Source organism: Hyaena hyaena, unplaced genomic scaffold (genome assembly GCF_003009895.1).
Source record: "Hyaena hyaena isolate Hyena2069 unplaced genomic scaffold, ASM300989v1 scaffold_5, whole genome shotgun sequence".
Classification (NCBI taxonomy): domain Eukaryota; kingdom Metazoa; phylum Chordata; class Mammalia; order Carnivora; family Hyaenidae; genus Hyaena; species Hyaena hyaena.
In genome coordinates, this window is record NW_024080637.1 from 2,179,057 (window position 1) to 2,187,764 (window position 8,708).

Sequence of the window (8,708 nt, forward strand, 5' to 3'; positions counted from 1 at the left end):
CTTGCCCTTTCATTTCTTTCTTCTTTATTCGTCCTTCTCTTTTTTTCTCCTTTACTCCTTTTCTGTAACTCAGTAGTCTTTTCAGTTTTAAGAAAACCTTGGTTTGCGAGCGTAGTTTTTTCTGGAAACATGTCTGTAATCCAAAATATATTCACTCATATTCACCCATATATATTCACATATATCATATATGATATATTCACTCATATATCAAAGTGAATTTCAAAAACCATTGGCTCAGTTGTGATCACATGCTACTCCTAATCCAAGACATCACTTGGGGAGCCTGAGTGGCTCAGTTGGTTAAGCGTCTGACTTCGGCTCAGGTCATGATCTCATGGTCCGTGGGTTCGAGCCCCACGTCGGGCTTTGTGCTGACATCCAGCTCAGAGCCTGGAGCCTGTTTCAGAGTCTGTGTCTCCCTCTCTCTCTGCCCCTCCCCACTCTTGGTCTGTCTCTCTCTGTCTCAAAAATAAATAAACTATAAGAAAATTTTTTTAAAAAGACATCACTCATCTACGAGATAAAATTTATTAGAAATGTTCACTCATCTTGCGGAATGCTTGCTAAACAAGTGACTTGCAATCCAAGGTTTTACTGTATTTCATTTCCTCATCGGGGTGCCTTTGAATTTGGATTTTTTTCAACTCTGTAAGAGTTAGGATTGGAGTCTTTCAGGAGTTACAAAACCTTCAAAATAATAGTGAAGCTCCTTTCTCTTTCATGCAGGTTGGCAGTACAGGCCTACTGCAGCATTCCCCGAGGGTCAGGCCCAGGCTCCTGCCATCTTCCCGCACTGCCATTCTCAGCCCATGGCTCCCATGTCTTAGGTCAAGACGACTCTCAAGGTTTCCCCATTAGATCTGTTTTCCTGCAGGAGAATGGCAGAAGAGGACCCTCCCTGGAATTTGCATTCTCCAGTTCTGCGAACTTCAAATTAGCAGACCTTATATCATTACCACACTGCAGGGTCGGAGAGACCAGAAAAAGAGTGTTCTAGTCTGGGTTACTATTTGCTAGAGTTGAGAACTGCTAGCGTGGCAGAGACAGAACTGCTTCCTGTAGGCTGGTTCTGGACCCATGCAGAGGGAGTCGATTTCATCTCTGGGAAAGCCGTGCCCCGGCAAACACTTCCTCACCACTGTCGCTGCAGGGTGTGCTGGGTGCTCTGAAGGGTGTGGAGAGGTACTCGGTGTGGTATTCAGTCCGCAGGCGCTTACATGCTTACATACTGTAAAATCTCGGACCTAGGAGGAATGGTGGGGGCCATCCATTCCACTCCAGTTCGTCCTCTCTTCCATACCAGATAAATCATCTGCAGCTTCTGCTCACACACGTCCAGAGTTGGGGGCTACATCTGAGGCAGCTTACTACATGAGTCACAATGCTCAATTCTTACAGTGAATAATATCTGCCTCCCAGTAACTTCTACCCAACAGCTCCGGTTAGGCGAGGGAACAGGTCTTGCTTATTTCTCACTCTAAAAAAGAACTCATTTGCTATGTGAAGGCAGCTCTCACGTCTGTCTGTCCATCTGTTTGTCCTCTGCTTTCCCAACCAGTCTACTCCTTTCTAGAGGGGGTGTGCCATATGGCTAAGTCAGGCCTGGCTCTGACTCTTACCAGCTTACTTGATCTTGAGCAACTGACTTGCATTTTCTGGGCCTTTATTTCTCCATTTGTAAATGAGGCTGAGGTTAGCCACCTCGTGAGGTTATTGGGGGGTTTAAATGAGCTAATGAATGCAAAGCCCAGAGCACGACACCAAATACAGCAGTTATAATCATTACTAGCATCTTCATAATTAATAATAATAAAGTGTCTGCGGCTCCTCTTCTCTCTTGGGTAAGTTGCGATGAGGTATTAGATAACAGAAAAGAAACTTTTAACACTTTGGGGGAAAATGAGCATAAAAGTACTGCCTACGATTGTAACCTAGGAGCCCCGATTTTTTGCTCCCTTTACTCATTTCACTGTGTTGCTGTTGCTGTCCGTAGAAAATCACCTCCTGGGGTCTATGGTTTGCTTTCTCCCTTTGCAAACTGCCTCCTGGGAAGCTCCATCTGTTATAATGGGCATCGACATTCCTTGGGCTAATTTGTTGTTATTGTTAGCAGAGACAGAACACAAGTACACAAACATATTGAAGTACTCAAAATCTGGCTGCCTTGCAGAGGGAAAAGGAGTCAGGAAGCCTGGGTCCTGATTTCTACGTCAACACTAGCTGGCTGGGCAACCAGGGATAAGTCACAGGGCCCCTCCAGGCCTCTGATAGTTGATGGCCTGCTCAGCAGCAGCATCCTGTGACCAGAGAAAGGATTGCCACGGCCTGAGCTCCCCCTGGAACCTCTCTCCCCACCTAGCGCTAGTACAGGTGGGACCAGCATCTGGGCGGAGGCTGGGTGCATGCCCAGGCAGCCCTGCTTGGTCTGGGAGCCAGGCAGAGCCCCCGCCTGCTACCAGGGTGTGATTGTTCTTGTGATTTGGCAACACCCGGCAAACGTGTCCCATCAGGGCTGAACTAAAAATAGGTGCTGTGCTGTGCTGTGGGGCTCAGGGAAACTAGCGGCCCAGCACGCACATGTTTGGCCAGCCAGGCAGAGCCAAGTGGCCACCGCCACCTCAGGGGCACAATGACCAAAGAGAGAAGGCTTGGCTGATTTTCCCACCCCCCTCCCGCACCATCCCTCCTCCTCCCTTACCAGGGCCAGAGCCTTACTCTCGCTTTCCTTCCACGCCTCTGCTTCTGGAAACATTGACTTTTGTAGAGGTGCCGAATGTTGCCACAAGGTACTGGAGAGAGCTAGTGTTCAGGCACTGGTGGGCTTGGGTTCGAATCCTGACTCTGTTATTTTCCAGTTACTTGAATGTGAGCAAGTGGTCCTTTTGAGACCCAGCTGCTTCAGCAATATAATGGTGTTCATCATACCTACTTCTAAGGATTGTTATAAATACCAAAAGCAACATGTGACTAAAGCAATGATTCAAGAAATTTATCATGCATCTGAATCACCTGGGTTGGGGGAATCTTGTGAAAACTGAGAGGGCTGAGCCCTGCCCCCGAGTTTCTGATTCAGTGGGTCTGGGTGGTACTTATTTTCTTCCTCACAAGTGGCCAGGTGGTGCTTAATGCTGCAGGTCCAAGATCACCACTGGGTTGAGGGTTAGCATGCGAATCCTAGAGTCAGACCATTAGGGTTCAACCCCTGGTCCTGGCGTCTCTAGCAGAGTGATTTAGGGGCACATTTCAAAACCTTATCTGGAAAGTGGGGGATTAATCACTCCTACTGTATAGTGTTGATATGAGGATTAAGTGAGTTAATTCATATAAGGCACTTAACACAGGGTCTGGCAAACAGCAAGTCTGAGTAAACACTAACTTTTATTAGTATCACAGAGTCTGCAGAGAATATGAGTTCAAGACGTGTTCTTTTTCTGTCTCTCCCTGCGGTTATTGTTGGCTCTGCTGGAATCGCTGTCTCCATGCTGCCTCTCCCAGGGTCTTTGTGTTCCGAGCCTTGCCTCTCTTTGTGGAAGGGCTTATAGTGGGAGGATTTGTGGCACCAAGGAACACAGATTGAATGTCGAAGATTAGAGATCAAAGAAGGGCCTGAAGCCCTCAGACTGAACGGGCTTACCCAAGGGGATTCAGTTAAAAGGGGCAGAACTGAAAGTCGACCCAGGTTTCCTGACTTCTCAGCCAGAACACTTTCTACAGCATCATGACAGGTCTCTAGAGGCAGCCTCACCGTCCCCAGGTGTGCTTAGGAATCAACCACCTCCCTGCCCCCCAACCTGTGCCGTTGCTGGGCACTTGGGTTGTTTCTCCTGTGATTGTTTATGATTGAAGAAGACACGCTGTAAACATCTAACATCTGAGTATAAATAACTATTTTCTTCTGGTTCCCTCTCTGCCCCAGGGGCTAATGTCCTCGCAGTGGGATTGCTACATCAAAAAGTACAGACAGCGTGATAGCTAGGAGAATGCTAGACATAGCAACTCTTCCAGGGGGAAAAAAACTTCTCGTTTCCCAGCAACTGTAAAATGTCTGGGGATGTTGGTGTCTGAAGCAAGTTAGGAGTTCAAGGAGAGCCCAGAGCTGAATCTTCAAATCAGTGGTAGGAGACAGCCATCGCTGAGAAGGGGAGGTCAGAACTTGGAACGGGATGCTTGGAAGACTCTGATAATTTTCCCAAGAAACAGTATTGAAACTAGTGCTTCCCAGACATTAATGTGTGTAGGAATTCTGGGAGGATCTTGGTCATATGCAAAATCTGATTCAGTAGGGCTGGGTAGGACCCAAGAGTCTGTATTTCCAACAAGCTTCAGGTGATGCAGATTCTGTTGATCCACGGACCACACTTTTGAGTAGTAAGAGTTTAGGTTGCCATGCCTTTGTTCATGCCATGCCTCTGCCTAACACACCATTCCCACTATTTTTCAGATCCAGCTCCAAAGGCTTCCCTAGACTGAGCTTACCAGGTTGAGCTAGGTGTCCCTTCTCTCTGATGCCTTTGACTGATACTTATAACTATGGCAGCACCGACCATTCTGCAATAAATTGACCATCCCTTCCCAAGGGCATGGACCAGCATTATTTATCACTATACTCCCAGCATCTAGCACAATGCCAATCATGGTTTGGTTCTAATTATTATGATTAGGTAAGTGAATGGGTAAATGAGTAGGTAAGTGGATGGATGGATGAATGGATGAATAAATGGCTATGAGGAGAGGGAAGTAGGAAGTAATGGGTTAGGAAAAGCACGGTGAATGATCAGATTTGGCCTCAAGATTATTATTGTCTAACTAGACCATTTACTGAAAGCCCAGAGTCAGTGACCCTCCTCTGATCCTTACCAACTTTTTGCCTCCAGAATGCTGACCCTGAACCAAGAATGAACCCAGATAAATGAATAAGATCCAGAAAGCACAGAGGTGCCTCACAGGGTGGCTTTAATAAATACCAGAAAACAAAAAGCAGGTGTTGGCAATCTTTCTTCTGCCCAAAGAGTTATTTACACAAGTTTCCAAAGCAATCCCCTTCATCGCTTTTACATGCCTATTACATGGTTCTCTACAGAGAAAGGTCTGGAGTTGGTTAGCTCAGTGGATTAGAGAGTGAGTGCCTCAAAGCCAAGGGTAGTGGGAGCCTTTTCCCTTCCTCTGCTCAAGGCTCCAGGCTGACTGCCCAGGCCCAGTCAGGGTCACTGTGATCCTGCTTGGTCCAATGATTGAGAATGGTCAGGGTGACTCCATCCCTCACACCCAAAAAGATAGATGGTGCCATGAAGAACAATGAACTTGAGCTTTGATACTAGACAGCTCTAGGAATGAAACATGAATACTTCACTCACTCACCAACTATATAATCTCTCAAAAACTTTTATAGTAATAATTTTTAAATAATTTCAGACTTACAGAAAAGCTGCAAGAAAAGTACCAGAAACTCTTGTGTGCCCTTTGCCAGTATTTGCCAATTTTTTAATATTTTGCAACATTTGCTATTCCATTCTCTCCCTTTTAATTTTTGGTTTCAGTCCCTCTGATTGAAGGTGACAAATGTTCAGTGAAAAATTATATTCTGAAACAAAGATGTTCTGAAACAAAATTAAAATAAAAAGTTATTCAAAAGTCACTAAATTAAATAAATGCAAGAGCAATATAAAACTTTAAAATGATCTTGTTTGTAAATTTGTAGCATTTATACTTTCTAGAGTTATTCAAGTTTAAAGCTGAGCTCAGATATTTGAGATACTCTGTAATGTTATATAATAATGTATGGATTATGTTTTAGAGCCATGGAGGAGTAGATTGCATATATCACACCACAGTACCTCTTCATACTTTAGGGTGGATTACCCAAGAACAAGGATATTTTCTTATGTAAACCTTGGGTACAGTTTCAGAAACTTTAACATTAATGGAATACTTCTATATACAGTCTGTATTCCAATTTCTTCAAGTGTGACAATAATGGCCTTTTCTTCCCCTCCAGTATCTGGACTAATTACTTGGTACATTTATTTCTTTTTGTATTCAGTTTAACATTTTCCTTGCTGATTTGATTTTTTGACCATGTATAACATAAACACACTTGCAAAACTAAAAAAGGTGTCCTCAGAGAAGTATCCTTCCTCCCTCATTCCTCAACCTCTTGTGGCTAACTAATTTTATTGCTTTCTGGTTTATCATCCCTTATTTCTCTTTGCAAAAGGAAGCAGATAGATACATGTGTGTTTTCTTACTTCTCTATTTTTTTTTTTTACACCAAGGAGTATATATACACTTTTGCACTTTGCTTTTTTTTTCCTGGAAGTCACTACATATCCATTCATGGAGATGTGTTTGACTCTTTTTTACATGTGACTATTGGTGGTAGATTATTCGGCTACAAATTATTTGCTGCTACTACTTGCAAAAGGTGGAGTCTTATTTCCTCTCGCCTTGAATTTGGGATGGCCTTGTGAATTGTTTTGAGCAATAGCATTTGGTATGAGTGATCTCCTAGAACTTCCAATCACAGACCTTCAAAGGATTATGGGCTTCTGCTTTTTTTTTTTTTTTACACTTAGAAGGCAGCTACCATGTTATAAAGAAGCTCAGCATGAGCTGCAGAGGGATGGTAATTCATTAGTGAATCTGGAGAAAAGAGACCATCTTGCTGTTTCAGCATCAGCTGATCCCAGCTGAATATGGTCAATTGAGTGGACTCAGACTATGTATAGCACAGGGATAGTAAGAATGACCCAGCTGAGCCCAGTCCACTCACAGAATCATAAGTAATAAGTTCAATTTTTAAGCTGCTACATTTTGGGGTGGTTGGCTACAAAGTAATAGATAACTGAAACAATAGTAATCTACCATGGGCGTGGGCAATCTTCTGTGTTTGGGCATTTAGGTAGTCTTTGCAACCACAAATAATGCTTCCGTAAGTGATTTTGTGTGTTTGTATTTTGTATTATTGGAGGTCTCTCTTTAGGGTAAAATTCTAGCAGTGGGTTGCTGGATTGCAAAAGAATGCAAAGTTATTTTCTTAGATACAACAAATTTTTCTCTCTACGGAGTATTCCATTTTGCACTTCTACCAGCAATGCAAGCCTGTGATTGTTTCTCAGGCTTTTCCATTTTTGCCTGTCTGATGTGTGAGAAGTGGTATCTTCGCATCATTTTAATGTGCATTTATATTATTATACATGTTATTTATTGTCGCATAGCAACTTATCCCAAAATTTAGGGACTTAAAACAAAAAAACATTATTATCTCACAGTTTTTGTGAGCTGGGAATTGAGCTGTGGTTTAGCCAGTGCCTCCTACTCGGGGTCTCTCACAAAGCTGTGACCAAGCTGTTGACTATAGTTGCAGTCATCTTAGGGCTCAACTAGAGGAAGATTTATTTCCAAGCAGATTCATGTGCCCATTGGGTGGCCTTAAGTCCTCACTGGTTGTGGGCTGGGAACTTTGGTTCCTGGCCTTGCAGGGCTCTTCAGAGGGTGGGTCACGACATGAGAGCTGGCTTCTCTAAGAGCAAGTGAGTAAGTGAGCTAGAAGATGAGACTGGGTACCCACGACAGAAGCCACAGCTGTTTTACAGCCTAATCTCTGATGTGGCATCTCATCATTTTTGCAAATCCTATTCATTGGAAGCAAGTCACTGGTGTCAGCTCACCAGGAAGTGGAGGGGTGACACAAGGGTGTACTACCAGGAGGTGGGAATCATTGGTAACCATCCCACAGGCTGCTTGTCACAGCATTTCTCTTAGTGTAAGTGGCCCATTTATTTTCTATCTTCTGCGAATCATCTGTCCATGATTTTTGTATATAATTTTTATTTTTTCCCTTGATGTGTACAAGTTTTTTACATGGGCATCTTAGCCTTTTATCTGCATTATAAATATTATTTATTTATAAATATTATATTATATTATTTATAAATATCATTATAAATATTTTTCCCAATTTGTCTTTTGACTTTGCTTATGATGTTTTGCCATTTAAAAGTGCTTTTAAAAATATTTTGAGGGGCGCCTTGGTGGCTCAGTTGGGTGAGAGTCTGACTCTCGATTTTTGGCTCAGGTCATGTCCTCACTGTTTGTGAGACTGAGCCCTGTGTTGAGCTCCGTGCTGACAGCACAGAGCCTGCTTGGGATTCTCTCTTTCTCTCTCGCTCTGCCCCTCTCCCACTCAAGCTCGTTTTCTTTTTCTCTCTCTCAAAATAAATACACATTAAAAATTTTTTGAGTTGTTAAATTTATTGTTTTTATTTTATCACATCTTGATTTTCAGTCATAATTAGAAAACTTTTCTCTACACCCAGCCTAGAGGGAATTCATGCATGTTTTCTCCTCATACTCGCATGCATAGTTTCATTATTTTACATTTAGATCTTTGATACATTTGGAATTTTTTGTTGTATACAATGTGAGGGATGGATCTAATTTTTTTTTGAAATGTCTAACTGGTTGCTGTAACAGCATTTATTAAAAAATCCATTTTTGTCCTCATGATTCAAGTTAATTCTGAACTCCACAGATGATGGAGCCTATGTCTGGACTTCCTAATCTATTCTACTGGTTTGTCTATGTATATCATGGTACTAGACTATTTTAATTACAGAGACTCTGCAGATCTTTTATACTGAGTAGGACTCTTGGCTCTTACCTTTCACTGATTCCTAGCTATTTTTGTATGTTTTTTTTCTAGAAGA

At 42.8% G+C, this 8,708-nt stretch overlaps 1 non-coding gene across 1 annotated transcript; it reads left to right on the forward strand.

Annotated features, from left to right (window-relative positions):
* The first annotated feature begins 284 nt into the window (after positions 1-284).
* TRNAR-UCG lies at positions 285-369 on the forward strand. The gene has a single exon. It is a non-coding gene; the product is annotated as a tRNA-Arg (tRNA).
* Positions 370-8,708: the final 8,339 nt, after the last annotated feature.